At 48.1% G+C, this 17,666-nt stretch overlaps 1 protein-coding gene across 1 annotated transcript in view; it reads left to right on the top strand.

Moving 5' to 3' along the window:
- The window catches only part of LOC144820269 (uncharacterized), a 938,422-nt gene that overhangs the window by 77,428 nt on the left and 843,328 nt on the right, over positions 1-17,666 (top strand). Inside the window, exon 2 of the mRNA XM_078677858.1 lies at positions 14,115-14,479. The gene's annotated coding sequence lies outside the window, so the exon portion shown is untranslated. The remainder of the gene's footprint in view (positions 1-14,114; positions 14,480-17,666) is intronic.

Genomic DNA, 17,666 nt, shown 5'->3' on the forward strand with positions numbered 1-17,666 from the left:
GGACATGGCTTTTGTAGTTCGGACTGGACTGTTCCCATGGGGCACAGGGTCAGCGCTGATTTGCATATCGCCATTGTCTAACCCAGGGTGGTGTGGAGTGGAAAAACGATGGATTTGGGCCCAGATCTTTTGACTGGGGTGAATGTGTGACATTGATCCACATTCTGTCCATCACTGTTGTGTTTGCAATTACCGCTCTAAGTGTACTGGGGATGCTCAGACGTGAGTCCCAGGCACTCCACACCACTGGAGTCAAGCTAGCTGGGCTGATGAGAGGTGTTACCTCGAAACCGGGCCGGTCCTCGGATGCTTGTTTCCGTTCTGGGAAGGACATGGCTTTTGTTGTTCGGACTGGACTGTTCCCATGGGGCACAAAGGGTCAGCGCTGATTTGCATATCGCCATTGTCTAACCCAGGGTGGTGTGGAGTGGAAAAACAATGGATTTGGGCCCAGATCTTTTGACTGGGGTGAATGTGTGACATTGATCCACATTCTGTCCATCACTGTTGTGTTTGCAATTACCGCTCTAAGTGTACTGGGGATGCTCAGACGTGAGTCCCAGGCACTCCACACCACTGGAGTCAAGCTAGCCGGGCTGATGAGAGGTGTTACCTCGAAACCGGGCCGGTCCTCGGATGCTTGTTTCCGTTCTGGGAAGGACATGGCTTTTGTAGTTCGGACTGGACTGTTCCCATGGGGCACAGGGTCACCGCTGATTTGCATATCGCCATTGTCTAACCCAGGGTGGTGTGGAGTGGAAAAACGATGGATTTGGGCCCAGATCTTTTGACTGGGGTGAATGTGTGACATTGATCCACATTCTGTCCATCACTGTTGTGTTTGCAATTACCGCTCTAAGTGTACTGGGGATGCTCAGACGTGAGTCCCAGGCACTCCACACCACTGGAGTCAAGCTAGCCGGGCTGATGAGATGTGTTACCTCGAAACCGGGCCGGTCCTCGGATGCTTGTTTCCGTTCTGGGAAGGACATGGCTTTTGTAGTTCGGACTGGACTGTTCCCATGGGGCACAGGGTCAGCGCTGATTTGCATATCGCCATTGTCTAACCCAGGGTGGTGTGGAGTGGAAAAACGATGGATTTGGGCCCAGATCTTTTGACTGGGGTGAATGTGTGACATTGATCCACATTCTGTCCATCACTGTTGTGTTTGCAATTACCGCTCTAAGTGTACTGGGGATGCTCAGACGTGAGTCCCAGGCACTCCACACCACTGGAGTCAAGCTAGCCGGGCTGATGAGAGGTGTTACCTCGAAACCGGGCCGGTCCTCGGATGCTTGTTTCCGTTCTGGGAAGGACATGGCTTTTGTAGTTCGGACTGGACTGTTCCCATGGGGCACAGGGTCAGCGCTGATTTGCATATCGCCATTGTCTAACCCAGGGTGGTGTGGAGTGGAAAAACGATGGATTTGGGCCCAGATCTTTTGACTGGGGTGAATGTGTGACATTGATCCACATTCTGTCCATCACTGTTTTGTTTGCAGCTACCGATCATGTAGCATAATGGCGACCCGCCTTTCAAAATAACTGTTTCTAAGATATAATCGCAGTGATGAGGATGAGATCAGCTAGAGCAACCATTTACAATCAGGCATTATCGATATTACAAGCTTTACAAGTTCATGACAAGCAACGCGCGACAACTGCCTTTGAAATAACCTGCGCATGCAAGTCAGCCATTGAAAGATACGCCGCTATCGATCACATAGCATAACGGCGATCCTCCTTTCAAAACTACTGTTTTTAAGATGCTTTCTCAGTGATAAGGATGAGATGATAGATTAACCAAGGCAACTATGGGAATAAAGGCACACTATTATCTCCTTGTAAACACTTGCTACACGCGATTCTGAATACAGTTGTTTATTTTTGACGTCGTATTTACTTTCATTGTTGAGCGAACCACTCGACGTTTTTAGGCCCTCTTTTCAGTTTTACCTTTGTTCTCGGACTAAGCAGAACATCCACCACTGTCCCTGAAACCCCTTTTTCTCGCTTGCCACTAACTAGCGTTAATACACGCCCCATGTTTGTAGAATGAAGTTTGTGATTTGATGTCAGCAGTAAAATATACCGCAACAGCAATGTTAACAAATGGTGATATTACTGTAAAATTTCTCTTTTCCTTTTAGGTACAGATACAACTTATCTACCTATTAACCATAAAGGTGGTGAGTAAACAACTTTTACACACTTAGGAGCCACAATAAGCTCTTAATCGATTGGTCCTGACGAAAGCCTCTAGAGATACCAGGAGGCCGAAACATGTTGACCGCTCTCACGAGTGCGAAAGGCTAGTAACTAGGCCTGAAAACGCATGTTTCTGTTTTTAGTTTCCTATACCAGTGATCTATAGAATAAAACACGAGAGACTTCACATAAGGAATTTTATTTCACATTCACCTGAGCACCAACACGCCCTCTTTTTAGGTCTCGGCTAAGCGCGGAAGTGCGTTCTCGCCGAGAACCTTTTGTTGCCGTGTCTGCTTTCCAGGAGACAATCCTGGCCGCGCGCATCGCCTTGGAGGCGATTTGAGACTGTCACGCGCACAAGTACGAGCGCTGAATGGACTTTGTTGCAAGTTTCTTGCAATGCGCGTTTAGAGTAAACGTGTAACACCAGCCACTGTCAGACAGAGCGTGACGTTAGAGGGGCGAACAGGCCCTAAACTCTCTCAATAGAAATGAAGGCACAAGGCCACCGCGTCTCTTTGTCTGGTCTTTTCATGTTCATAAATCAAGAGGAGTTATAGATTTACTGACTTCCGAAACACGAAGAGTGCTAATTTTTGGAGTACTGCAATTACCTGCCCCCGAATATTGTTGAGCGGTGTGTCGATCAGTCAAGCACCTGTTTATTCTTATTATTTTTTGTTGTTGCAGTTTTATATAGCGCGAACTCGAACCGCAGCATTAGAGCGCTTTAGCCATCTAAAGCCTTTTTAAGGTGAGCACCAGTTGCATTACAGAGGGACCCCTTAATTTTTTTCGTCACAGGGAGATTGAGATTTGCCCCGAATCGCTGGATGCTTGAGTCTCGCGCCAGACTAGAACCTGGTGGTTCCCCAGCTTCAAAGTCGGCCGCTCTAGCTGTTCAGCCACGTTGCATGCAGCACCATCTCTAACCCGGTAAGAAATAAAGCAGCCCAGGGGTGTCGATGTCTGCTAAGAGACCTGTGGGTTCTCACTAGCCGAAGATTCCACCCCAGTAAAACAATCCGGGGAGTTTCTGTCTGCTGCAAAGACATATGTGTACACTGTAGGGCGTGTTGCCTTCAGAATATTTGACTGTCTCTAGGAAATGTAAATACTGCACCTTCCGGAACCAGGTAGCTTCTTTCCCGCTTCTCGTTCTATAAGCGACCAGCCTCCAAGCACATGGTGGGTTTGAGCACCTGCTGCAGAGACACAGACAGCACAAAGACTATCCTTTTTACCTGGAGCGACTGCTTGACAGCCCAACATGGCATGGGCTGGCACAGAAATGGCACAGGGCCGTGTGCTGATCTTCCAGCCCAAAGACCAAGTCCATTATAAGAGGGCTGGCATACAACCGTTGCCCAGGGCTACCAATTTCAACAAAACATGGGCCAGCATACAATCCTTGCCTATGGCTGACAACTGAATGCCCATCAGACGGACTAAGTCTACATGCCAAGGGTCGACACACAACCCTTGCCCATGAATGTACGTGCATTACGATTACCTCATTAGAAGCAAATTTTTCGTTTCATATGCCAAAGAACAATTTAATTTAATTTCTTTCTCATTTAGAAGTAGTGTTTCGTTTCCTTATACTGAAAACACATACATTGCCTTTAAGAAACGAAACTTTCCTCAGGCCAAAGTTTACCTTCGCTCTCCTCATCAGCATCAGGTCTGGGACCTAATACACTCAATCCAACCGGACATATGTTTCCTTGTGGAAACCTGGTTGAAACCCCACACTGTCACAGCCATTGCAATGGGGATTCCCTCTGGCTATAAGATCAAACACCTTGACAGAGACATTAAAACCGGAGGCGGTTTAGCGATCATATACAGGGATCATATACACTGTACTATTATTGAACAACACTCAAACGCGCAATTAGAAACTCTGCTTTTTAAATTTCATTTAACTAATCATTTTACCTGGAAAGGGGCTTTGGTCTATCGACCCCCAGGAGCAGATCCCAACTTTGCACTCTCTCTCCAAGAAATCTTAGCCCGACATATTAAATCAAAAGAAGACTTTCTGCTTCTAGGCGATTTTAATATACATGTTGACCAGCCACTGTTGACCGAATCCATGGCTCTAATTACAGATTTACTGAATTTGGGCTTGGAATTAAAAAATCATGGACCTACTCATACAGGGGGACACATGCTCGATCTTATCTTCTCTAACTCTACCAAATAAACTGTTCTTTGGCCACCAGCATATCGTGGACCGACCACTCCTTGTTGGAATTCACTCTCCCTACTCCTACGAGACCTATTAAGAATGTCCCCCCCCCCCCCCCTCTTGGAGACGTCAATGGCACAAAATTAATATTGATACGGCTCATGAGGTATGGACAGATCCCATTTTTCTGGAGTCAGATACAGCAGATACTGCATTAGTCAAACTCAATGAATCTATCAAAAAAACCATTGACACCATTGCCCCCCTAAAAAGACACAAACAACACCTAGTATCAAAACAAGAAAAATGGTATACAAAAGAACTGAGAGCAGAGAAACAAAAATGTAGACGTCTCGAGAAAGTCTGGAGAAAAACTAAAACTGATAACAACCGTCTGATTTTCCTAAAGGCCCAATCAGAATACTATAAAAACATTAAATCAGCAAGGAAACTACAACTGACACTACAAATAGAAGAAGCAGGTAACAGCCCTAAAGAACTTTTTAATATTTTACAAAACTTTATAAAACCCACAGCGTGTGAAAGTTCAGACGACTTTTCACAGGAATTGTGTGATAAAGTCTCGCTGTTCTTTGAGGACAAAATCAACACTATCTATGGAAAGATATTAGCTGCCAACAATATCAGCAAAAGTCAAACTAAAATTGGTCCCACCGCTATTTCTGTTTTAGACAATAAAACCTCCCTGACGCTTTTCCCTCCCATCACTCATACAGAGCTTCTTACTCTCTGTACTCATATTAAAACAGGATCCCCTAATGACCTGGTACCGGCTAAAATGGTCGGCCCTTTGATCCCTTTATTAGGTCCCCATATTCTGGAAATGGTAAACATCTCCCTCAAAACAGGCCAAGTCCCAGCAGATTGGAAAAAGGCAGTGGTGAACCCAATAAGAAAGAAGGCTTCATCCCCCTGGACAGACCTATCCAACCTGCGTCCCATCTCCCTCCTACCTTACCTAGGCAAGATCACGGAGAAGCACGTGAACACCTATCTCTCGAAACACCTTGAAGCGACGGAAGGCCTGGACCATTCCCAATCTGGGTTCAGGCCTAACCACAGCACAGAATCAGCACTTCAGACAGTGACCAATAACATCAAAATGGCACTGGATGATGGTTGCTCTATGGTTCTGGTGCTGTTGGACCTTTCCGCCGCTTTTGATACGGTGTCTCACAAGGTGCTTCTCCATCGCCTGAAGGAGGTAGGAATAGAGGGAGAGGCTTTGGCATGGTTGGAGAGTTTTCTGTCCGGGCGTTCCCAAGAGGTTAGGCTGGGCTCCCACAAGTCCACCTATCGGGAGCTCAATAAGGGGGTGCCACAGGGCTCCTGTTTGAGCCCGACACTCTTCAACATATATGTGGCCCCCCTTGCCAACCTAGCAAGATCTTTCGGGTTCACCCCTGTATCCTACGCTGACGATACCCAACTTCTTTTTCCCTTCAAAACTCTCACACCTGCAATAAAAAAATCTTTTGCAGAGGGGATGAGAGCCATTGCAGACTGGATGTCATCGAATTGTCTGCAGTGCAATGTCGGGAAAACAGAGGTTGTGTTGTTCGGCCAAGCAACAACACACTGGTCCTCTGACTGGTGGCCTCTGGAACTTGGCCCTGTTCCTACCCCCAAGGTTAAGGTCAAGAACCTGGGAGTTATGTTTGACCAACAACTCATTTTTAAGGACCATGTCAATCAAGTAGCCGGCACCTGTTTCCGGGCTATAGGGATGCTCAGACGTGTCTTTCCCTATCTCCCGGATCACCACAGGAAAACCCTGGTGCAGGCTCTTGTTATTAGTAGGATCGACTACTGCAACGGATTGCTCCAAGGAGCTAATGAAGAGCAAATCAAGAAATTGCAGGTCATTCAAAATACGGCCGCAAGGATTATCATGAATGCTCCTCCTAGGACTCCATCCTGTCCCCTATTGTCTCAGCTTCACTGGCTCCCTGTGAAGAAGCGTGTTCATTTTAAGACCCTGTGTATCATACACAAGAGTCTAATGGGGATGGGCCCGAAGTACTTTATAGATATTTTCAAGCCTTACACCCCAGGACGCTCTTTGCGCTCTAGCGACCAACTTTTACTTAAAGTACCCAGATTTAAGAAGGCCAGGCAAGGTGGACGTGCACTGGCCCACACTGGACCTGTCTTATGGAACTCACTGCCGCTCGAACTAAGGTCAATTACCAACCACATGATGTTTAGGAAAAACCTCAAGACCCTTCTGTTCCCCAGCTACTAACTGCCCTCCCATCTTTGGACACAGTTTCTTACTCTCTCAATACTCGCAGTTATAGCGCGGAGATACCCCTTCGGGGGTCTAGTCTGGCGCTTTATAAGCATATAAAATAAAAATAAATAAATATCAAAGCAAGTAGCATCTCCCTAGCGCTTTTAGTTTCGTTTTTACTGTGGCATTGTGACTCTCTCGCCTACATGCAGATAGACACACTTTCATTCAGCAAGCTGCAATAAGGCTTTGCTTACTTTTAGCCAAGTGTTGTAAAAGCAGCGTGTGTTTAAATCAAAAGACGTCTTGCTGGTGGTATTATATGTCACAGAGCAGGCAAGAGTATGATGGTTGTGAATGTCATTTACGTTGTTCCATATTTACAACATAATTTTTTTTGATTTAGAATAGAAGCACAGACAGTATGGGTAAACAATAAGAATTGATATTATTGTAGACATTGTTGGGCGTACACACATGCATTAAGGCTAGCTCATTAAACAGTTAGTTTTTTTCCTAAACGCACGAAATGTTTTAAAAACAAAACTCTTCTTAGGGCAATGTTCACCTTTGCCTTCTTCATTGGCATATCAAAGAAAGTAGCATCTCCCTGGCGCTTTCAGTGTCCTTGTTAGTGTGGCATTGTGACTCTGTCGTCGACATGCAGATGGACACGCGCTCATTTAGCAGGCTGCTATTAGGCTTTGCTTACTTTTGGCGAAGTGTTGTAAAAGCAGCGTGTGTTTAAGATCAAGAGACCTGTGTTGCCGATATTAAATGTCACAGAGCGGGCAAGAGCATGAGCGGGCAAGAGCATGATGGTTGTGAATGTTATTATGTGGTTCTATATTTACAACGTAATGACCTAAAAACGTTTTACCAGGCCTTAGAAAATATTGAATCCGCTCTAATCTAAGAAGGCTGACTTTTTAAATGCATCGCAACGACAGGACAGATATGTGTCCTGCTGCATAAGACTTGCGATGAGACAAAAGAAATGAAACTGCCCAAAAAAATGAAAAATTAGTACAATTGCTGGAGGGTCTCCCGAATTCGAGACGGTAATCCCCTGAAATGGCGGGAGTTTAGTTGGCGCCACACTGAGGCCTAGTCCCAGCCGGTGCTCACTGAGGGCGCGGCGGCCTGTGAGTCACTAATTTGACATTTCATCCGGATATTTTTACGCAGTTTCTATAGCTCTGGTAAGCCGCAAGTCGCTGGGGCAGGCGGGGGTGGGCGTAGGCTTATCACACGCCCTAAGAAAGAAAAAGGCCGTGCCAGAGTGAACGCACCAACACCAGCCACTGTCAGACAGAGCGTGACGTCAGAGGGGCGAACAGGCCCTGAACTCTCTCAATAGAAATGAAGGCACAAGGCCACCGCGTCTCTTTGTCTGGTCTTTTCATGTTCATAAATCAAGAGGAGTTATAGACTTATTGACTTCCGAAACACGAAGAGTGCTAATTTTTGGAGTACTGCAATTACCTGCCCCCTAATATTGTTGAGCGGTGTGTCAATCAGTCAAGCACCTGTTTATTATTATTATTTTTTGTTGTTGCAGTTTTATATAGCGCGAACTCGAACAGCAGCATTAGAGCGCTTTAGCCCCCTAAAGCCTTTTTAAGGTGAGTACCAGTTGCATTACAGAGGGACATCTTAATTTTTTTCGGCACGGGGAGATTGTGATTTGGCCAGAATTGCCGGATGCTTGAGTCTCGCGCCAGAGTAGAACCTGGTGGTTCCCCAGCTTCAAAGTCGGCCGCTCTAGCTGTTCAGCCACTTTGCATGCAGCACCATCCCTAACCCGGTAAGAAAGAAAGCAGCCCAGGGGGTGTCGATGTCTGCTCACTAGCCGAAGATTCCACCCCCAGTAAAACAATCCGGGGAGTTTCTGTCTGCTGCAAACACATATGTGTACACTGTAGCCATATACGTCAATCCCAGTTAAAATAGCTAATTGGGTTTGCGTATCTGCCTCACACCTATCTGTGTAACCTGCAGGCCGAGGGGTCCGTTCGCAGTGAAATAGCTCCTGATGTCGGAGGGTCATTCCAAGAGACATGTCGGAGGCTACATATTCCAGTCCACTCACTGAATAAACAAGCCTACAACCACCCCGCGAGTACACGGCATACTTGTCTGAAAAGAATATATATATATCATATATATGATAATGTACTTTTGGGATCACTAATAATTCTGGCCACGTTTGATGACTTATACATATATTTTAAGGAGGGCACGTGTGTGAGAGTGAAAGTGTGTTCACAATGTGTAGAAAACAAAAATATTCTACCCATTTTTACATACATCGTCACACACACACACACGAGCGCCCATGCACGCACGCACATACATACAGAGACACACACCCCACCCCACACATACACACACGCGCGCACACACACACACAAGTGCACCGAGGCCCGCCCGCCCCCCGTCACCGTCTCACACATACATACACACACGAGCATACACACACACACAAGTGCACTAAGACCCCCCCCAGCCCTTTTGAACTTACTGGGCCAATCTCGGGGGACTCCGCTCTCAGCACGCATTGCCCAACCTCGTGCTGGCGGCTCAGGGGCTCTCCACCGCTCACAGGAGCCCCGGGCCGCGAGACGCATTGACTCTGCCTGCCTTCTCTTCTGGTCCGGACGCGGCCCCGCCCCCGTCACAGGCGACCTTGCCTGACTTCCGGTGCGGCCGCGGCGGGATTCCGGGGGCATTTTCCGCACAAACCTTGTATTCTAACTGGTCTGATCTGCCGAAATGTAATGAAGGGATGTAATCCGTATCACACTTGGTAGTAACCGGATGCGATAAAGACAGCACCATTAATAATTGCAGTCCCGGGTAAACAGGTGTTTGTGCAGGCATGGCAGTTTAACGGGCCACTAGTAAACGGGCTCAAAGAAGTACATATTTCCTAAATAAAAAGCATGGACAATTACAATGCCAATAGCTTAAACTTGTCATTCCTTTCCTCCACATATTGTTGTCACTTAGCGCCCCAAGGCGGATTTAGGACTTATGCACGCTATATTAGGACACCACGTAATATCATATTGTCCCTTCTCGCCATGCTATGCACCACCAAGCCCAGGTGTTCATTTATACACCAATTCAAAGTTTGAAAAAAAATTGATGCAACACATTGTCATACACAATGCCAATAACTCAAACTTTAATGCTGCGAGACCTATTGCATTGTAAATGCTTGTTATTTCTGGCCACTACTGTCACTCCAGTTGGTCTTCCTCCATGTGGAGGTCAGCATAACATACTAAGGAAAAGACCCAATGATAATGCTGTTGCGGCACTGAATGGAACCAAGATATACCGCCTGACGCCTGTGTCCGCATATGAGGGTTTTTTACAACTATGGCCCCTCCCAGGTTATCATAGACCCTGGGAACACAGGACAAGTGGTTCATTCCCCCCCAACTAGATTTTTTGCGATCAGCCGTCTTCAGCCAGGATAGCTTGACTCCAGTGGTGCAGTGAGCACGGGACCCACGTCTGGGAATACCCTTCCCACATAGGGTGAACAGCAAAACACACAAGGTGATGGACGGAATGTTGCACATTGGCAAAACATTCACCCCAGTCACAGAGCTGGGTTTAATCCATCGTTATTTTGCTTACCATCCCACCCCAGTTCAGACATGACCATATGCAAATCAGTCTTGACCCTCTGCCTCATAGGAACCGTCCAGACCGAACTGCCAAGCCATGTCTTCCCTGGAACAATAGGCATCCTGTCACAGATAGGTGTGACCACCTCCCAGACAGGAGTTAGTGTATTAGGGGTGAGTGCACTTGCCAGTGCCAGAAATTGTGTGTGAGGGGCACATTTGGTGTCCCTGTGCATAGTCCAGTTCAAACCAGTAATTGGAGCCGTTGGCTCCTGCTCTGGCACAAAACTGAACAAAGGACATGGGAGTAAACTCCGCCCTGTCCAGACCCTTCCATAGGAGGGTCCCCTGAATCTTTTCAGCACTTTCCCTAGGGTACTTAAGGGCTTACCTGGGTGTAGGTCATTAGATTCGCCGTGGGATGAGATTCAGAACTGACACCACTGCATTTCTACCGTCTGGGCACCCTGGACTTCACGGGACTTCGTTAGGGCCGGACTTCGTCTCCTTTTCAGTCTGCTGTATTGCCTTGCCTGTGCACCATACAGGATCCATGCAGGACCTGTGGAGCATCCAAGACACTTGAAGCAATCGCCCTTAAAGTGAAGGAGTCACATCCCTGCATTCGCAGGCACCTCAACACTGCTGACTGGTCTGCTGATCCTAAGCTCCTGCGGACTCCGAAGGATTCAACAACACAGGTAGTAGTTTTCTACATCCCTTGAGGCCTGAGCAGTACTCTCACCGAGTTTGAGGTCATAATAACTTGTGGGGGCTGCATTAACCGAACCCCTTTGCACTGTGTACTTTTGCAAGTGCAAATGCTTGTTGGCAACTTTGTGATGAGTGCATTGAGCTCCAAGTAGCCCCAACCTCCGGCAAATTCTTCTAGCAAGATCTTCAGCCTCATTGCCTCTTGGGCACCGTGGCATGCTCCTTTTGATGGGCTGCTCAAGGTACTCCTGTGCCTCTGGCCTGTGGGCCCATTTGAAGGTCACCTTTGTTTTCCCTGGGCTCCCCTGATTTCTCCAAGCCTGCCCTGACTCCCCTGCTTGTGGTACGCCCCCTGGACCTTACTGGTCCCAATGTTGCACCTTCTTGACTTCCTGGGTGGGTTGCATTTGCCAAGGCTTGTTGGTGCTCTGCCGGACACCAACCCCTCAGCACTCGATATTCTTGGTGGGACAGCTCGTATCCAGGTCCTTATCTTCCTCAGATTCACCTGGCCCTCACAGCAGCAGAGTCAAGGTCATCAACATCTTCCATGAAGCTCCCCACATCGGAAGGCATTAGTCTTCCAAGTCTCCTGGTCACCTCTGAGTGACATAGACCCTGTCCCCTCTGTGTTCAGGTACTCCTTTTCAAGAATCCACATTTGGATTCCTACCAACACTCTCTCCTCTTCCAGCAGCAGCACTTTCCTGAAGTCCCCCATTGGGTTTGACAGCAGTTTCCGACACCAATTCACACCTATGCACCCAGCTTCCCTGGGATAGGTAACATGGGTACAACTGTATCCATGGATGGGGTTGCTCTCCAACCATCTGTCCTCCATGGGGTTTTTCAGGGTCCTCTGGGAAGGGTCCCTAACCTTTAAAAATCCAATAGCGACTTGTACATGGACTTGTACAATGCACGCAGTTGTGTTCGCACACTGCACACGCTCTCCGTGGGATCCCTATCTACTTACCTTGGGTGGTTCTGTGGGTCCCCAGCAATTCTACGTCCTCTTAAAATTGTCTTGACTCGAGTATTTGTTCTTATACCACTTTCTTAGTATATGGTTTGATTCCCTCCAGGGGCCTATTGTGTTGTAGGGCTATTTACTGATTTCTTTGCTATGGTATTGTGTGTTTTGTGTTTATCTCCAAGTGGGAGATACTGTTATATAATAAATACATATTTTTATAAATACTTTGTGTTGTTTTTTTTTCATTTATACTATAATATTGCATTCTGGAAAACAAGCATCTTTACACTCCTTCAAGACTAAGCCTGAAGGCTGCTCCCCACAGCTACCACTTGGATAGCTTTCTAAGGTTATCTGAGACCTTCTTAAATCACCATAGGGGTTGCCTTGACTGGTGCAAGATGCCCACTTACATTAGTGGACATCTTATACAAGGCCAGCTCCGCACAAGATTAGTCTGAGCTCCAGCCGATTTCTGAGTCCCATCCAACTCCTGCTGAGTGGCAATGCAAGCAGAGCCAGGAACAGGAGCTCCCTGGCTTAAGGTGTGCAGGTCTATGCACTTTGGAGTACCCTGTTCCATGCATAATGTATTGTTGCACCCAGGATTACCCTCTCTGACTTGCGCCGGGGTCCACCAGGGCCAACAGTAGCCTTGCCTCCTTGTTCTATGGTGAAGCATCTGGGCTACCATCCAGCAATTTCCCCAGCAACGTTCTCTCCCACTGGCTGCCCACTGTAGCTGTGCCACCTGGCAATATAATTCAAAGTCTGGTACTGCCATTACTCCCTCTGAGGTGGATATTTTTAATGTTACTAATGCTACTCGTTTCCTTCTGGTGCCCCATATAAGTTGTAGGAGCAAAGCATCGATTGTCCAGGACATTTTTCTGGGAATTGCTATGGGAAGTGCAGTGAAGTAATAGAGTAATCTGGGGAGGGCGACTATCTTGACCAGGGCTATTCTGCCCATGACTGATAATGGCAAAGTCAGCCAGAATCTGACTGCAGCATGCAGTGAGGCCAGGGCTGTTAGAACGTTCCCATCCAACAGTTGTTGTGGTGTGTGATGAATGCAAATTCCTAAGTATTTTAGCGTGTCTGATGCCCATTGCAATGAATCCCCAAATGCTGTGGACTTAGACCCCTCATCAGTCCGCACGAGAGAAAAAGCACAGGATTTCCCCCAATTGACCTGCAGTCCAGACAGTGTCCCAAATTATTCCAGTGACCCGAACACCCTCTGGACATCTTCGGCCTCCAACGCCTATATAGTAATATATCATCGGTATTGGTTGTATGTCATTACAACGCAGGCTTTTTACCCCGCATGCCATTACAACGCAGGGATTACAACGAAAGTCGTTACAACGACTTTCACTGAAGGGCGCTGGATAGTGGAATAGTTTAATTTTCTATTCAAACTCCAGCCCACGTTGACAGTAGGGAAGGTGTTGGATAGAAAATTAAACTATTCCCTATCCAACAGCGCCCTCCAGCGAAAGTCGTAACGACTTTCGTTGTAATCCCCGCGTTGTAATGGTAGTGCGGGGTATTCCACGCGTTTTAATGGCTGTTCTCCTCGGTGTTAAATGACAACGAGATGGGAGTTTTTTTAATCCTGAGTCTGTTGTAGTGGGCACTTTGTCACAGTACATTGGCAAAGGAGACTCCAGGGCCATCACAAACAACATTGGTGATAGGGGGCATCCATGTCTGGTCTCTCTTCCCATCACAAACCTTGTGGACACAATATAGCCCGCTTTACCCGGGCCACCAGTTTCGTATTTAGTAATTTGGGCCAGCAGATAAATCCACTGCCCAGACCCATTCCCGTCATCATGACATATAGGAAGTCCCAATACATTGAATCAAAGGCTTTTTTAATATATATTGCAGGTGCGAGTGCCGACTTGCTCAGCAACTCCGTTGTCACCGAAATCGAAGGTAGGCTTCTCTGTCACTTCTCCTATATCGTGCATGGTGAAGGTTACTTTTGCCTTGTGTTACTGTACATGTAACAAAATAGACAGTACACATAACCTACATATGCCTTACAACACATACACAACTTGTATATGTATTTTGCAATAATAATACATACCACTTACCTGTCTTTTCAGCAGCAGAACGTCACTCAGTCAGGACTGTACCACCAGCACACTGCCACCCCATCAGGAACATCTATATCAGCCCTTTGGGATACCGCCAGCCCGGCAGCAGCAGAGTACTGTCAGTCAGCAGAGAAGACCCCTGCGGTGGTGGGAAACTGACTATAGCCACAACATCTGAATATGTCAGGTGGGATGCGATCAGCTCGGCAGAGTACTTGGGCCTGCTGCCACCGAAGGACATTGGTGAGACTGTAAAGACCTAAATCAGGACTTAAGAAACCCCTGCTGCATAAATTAGTCCTTCCCTGACGCATCATTTGTGCAGCCTTTCCTTTAAGGTTCCTCGGAATTAGCTACGAGCCTGATTCACAAAGGTAACTTACAGTTTTGAGTAATTTTCACTTTAAGTAAGTTTACAAATTTTTGACTATTCTCAAAACCCAACTGTAAACCTAATGCAAAAGTGTAACATACATGTCTCCACCACATTAAAGGGCCTAGGGGCTATACAATTTTGAGTAATTTAAACTTTTGAGTAAGTTTACTACTTTTTTAGCTCTTCACAAAATTCACGTGTAAATTGTGCTTTTGGAGTAAATTTACACTCGTGTTTTTGTGAAAAGCGAATTCCCGGGCATCAGAATGGATTCAGAAGATTTTTCTTCAAGCAGTAGCCCTGCATGATGGTAGGTGGCGTTTATTGGGTTCCCAAGGTATCATATGATTCGGCCGCACCGGAAATTATGTCTACATCATCTATTTAGGTGCCACCTTGGAGTGCTGATGTCAGTTCTTTTCTGTCCACGCGAGTCAATCGCTGATCCATGAAGAGTAGTATCATCTATCATTTTTTGACATAAAAAGTTTGACAACCCTTTTTCCGTGTGTAGGAGTCATGTCATCAAGGAAAACAGGTTTCAAACCTTGTGGCACATGTCATCGCGCCATGTCGGTAACAGACTCAAATTTGGTTTGCCTGTGGTGTCTGAACCGTGACCATGACCCCAAATAATGCTCCAACTGCCGGTCCATGGCACCAAAGACTTTAAGTGAGCAGGCCCTGAAGCAGCTCTCGGCCTAGCAGGTGACACCATGCCCGACTCCTCAGAGATCTCAATCAACAGTTGAGAGAAATGTCTCGGAACCAATTAAAGAGTCCCAAGTTCTTTTTGTCAAGCTCAAGATCATCGGGACACTATGGTAAGAAGCATAAAAAGCACAAGAAGTTGAAGCGTGCTTTGACTTCTCCCAATCCGTTAGCCAACAGGATGGCAGAACATTGGTGTTCGAGGCTGTTGGACTTGGCCCTTAGGGCAGGTTCACCCCTAATCTTTTTGCTTTTATTTGTGACCCAGTGTTAGTGATTTTTGGGTCTCTGCGCATTTTTTACCTGTGTCCCAGGGTAAAGTGCGTGCGTGTAGTATGGCTGGCCTGTCCTCCCATAGGAATGCATGGGGAATGTGTGTGTCCCTGGTAGTTCCTGATGTGTGGGGAGTGCAGGCTCGAGTTTGGTATGTGTGAACTCGTGAGAATGAATGCTGCGCGATGGTATGTGCGGCTTGTATGTGTCTAGAAGGGAAGTGCTACTTCTGGACATTGATGTATGTGTGCAGTAAGGGTGCTGGAGCGTGAATGGCTGGAGCTGGCTGGCATGCCAGGCTCCAGGAAGTCTGGATGGGTCTGCCCGGTGGTGAGTGTGAGATTAGAATGAGTGATGTGTGGGAGGAGTGCACCTGGTTCCTTGATGGGCTGGGTTTTTCCCCACACAATGCTGGCTCCGCACCCCTGTGGTGTGTCTAACGACCCTAGCCTCCCCAGTGAATGAAAGGGGTGGTTGGGCCATCAAGGGTACTCCCAAGCCAGCTGCAACTGGTTTTCCCCCCACCCTGCACCCTGAAACAAAGGATTTCACAGTATAAGAAGGGGCTGTGTCCCCTTACAATTTGTTCTCTTCCAGGATCCTTGCCAGAGGGAGCTGCTGCTGTTGCTGGGGCCAGGAGGACCGCCACTTGGCTTGTCTCCCTGCCTGGAGACCCAGTGTGCTGGCTCTGGGCCCAGCCTTGCCCCCCTGCCTGCCTAAGAGACTTTGTGCTGGACCTTGTGCTTGGGGAGCGCTCTCCCTTGTCCCCAGCGCTGGGAGCGCTTTGTTTCTGCCCTTTAGAGCTGTGAGCGCTTCTCTTTGTCCCCTAAGCGCTGGGTGCACTTTATTTTGATTATAGCGCTGGGCGCGCTGATGGTTCTACCCCCGAGCGCTTACTAGCACTTTGCCAGGCCGAGCGAGTGCCCACCTCGCTTTATATTTTAATTTGAAGCCGGTGCCCACCCGGCATTGCCCCGTTTTATTTAAGTATTGGAAGCCGGTGCCCACCCGGCATTGCCCCGTGATCACCGGCGCAGCACCGGGCCGAGTGGAAGCAGCCGCCGACGTCATCGCAAGGCCGCGCTGGGATTGGCCCAGCCGGCCGAGCCCCCCTCCACGTCATCAGAGGAGCGGAGAAGCAGGAAGCAGCCTGCCTTGGCCGTCCCGAGTCTCCCGAGCGGAGAGCCGTCCCGCCAGAGAGAGTAGCGCCGAGGACGCCCGGTGAGTGTGGGCTTCCCGAGGGGTTTGCAGCCTGACTGTCGAGCGGCCCGCCTGATTAGAGGGCCGCTCCATCATTGTTCTGGGGCCGGAGAGCGAGTGAAGGGAGGAGGGCGTCGGGGCACATTGCCGGTGCCCGCCCCTCCCCGTGTGTAGTCCCACGAGGCTCTTGCGGGCCTTTCAGCATCCTGAGTCCCCCGTGAGGGACTCCAACGATCCCGCATTTCTAGTGCTTGGAGCCCCGCGGCTCCTGGGGGCAATTTATATTTACGAGCCTGCGAGGCCCTGGGGGCATTATCTGTCTTTGAGTCCGCCGTGAGGGACTCCAACGTTCCGCCCCCAATTGCGAGGGAGCCCAGAGAGGCTTCAGGGGCACATCTGCGTTTTCGAGCCCACGAGGCTCCAAGCTCCCCATTGTCCTGTGAGCCCTGAGAGAGGCTCATCGACCACAGTTGTTTTACGAGCCTGAGAGGCTCGAGTGCCAGTTCATTAAGGTAGAGCCCTGAGAGGCTCTGGGGCATTTTCACTGGTTTAAAGCGCTGAAGCTCTATAGTGCCAGCATATTTGTTTTGCGAGCCCTGAGAGGCTCTTGGGGACACGAGAGTGGTCAGAGCCCCGAGGCTCCCACCCAGTACTTGCCCTCACCTGTGTTCTTGAGCCCACGTGGCTCCAACGTTGGCATCATCTGAGTTACAACTGTCCAGCACTTAGTGGACAGTTGCTACGTTTAGGCTTTGTGTTCTTGGCTGCCTGCGCAGCCTTCCCTGACATTGGATTCAGGGCATTTCAGCCCTTGCGAGGCAAGTTGGCCTGAGGGACAGTTCTAGTATTGTGCTACATGCAACCTGTGCAATTTATGATTTACTGCTTATGTGATTCCTGCGCAAATGTTCTACTTGCTCCTCTGAATGTGTTTTACTACCTCATGTGCCATGTTCTCTATGTTCTTCCCCTTTGCTAAAAATAACCTGCTTAGAGGATTG

This window comes from Lissotriton helveticus, chromosome 2_1 (genome assembly GCF_964261635.1).
Source record: "Lissotriton helveticus chromosome 2_1, aLisHel1.1, whole genome shotgun sequence".
NCBI classification, from domain to species: domain Eukaryota; kingdom Metazoa; phylum Chordata; class Amphibia; order Caudata; family Salamandridae; genus Lissotriton; species Lissotriton helveticus.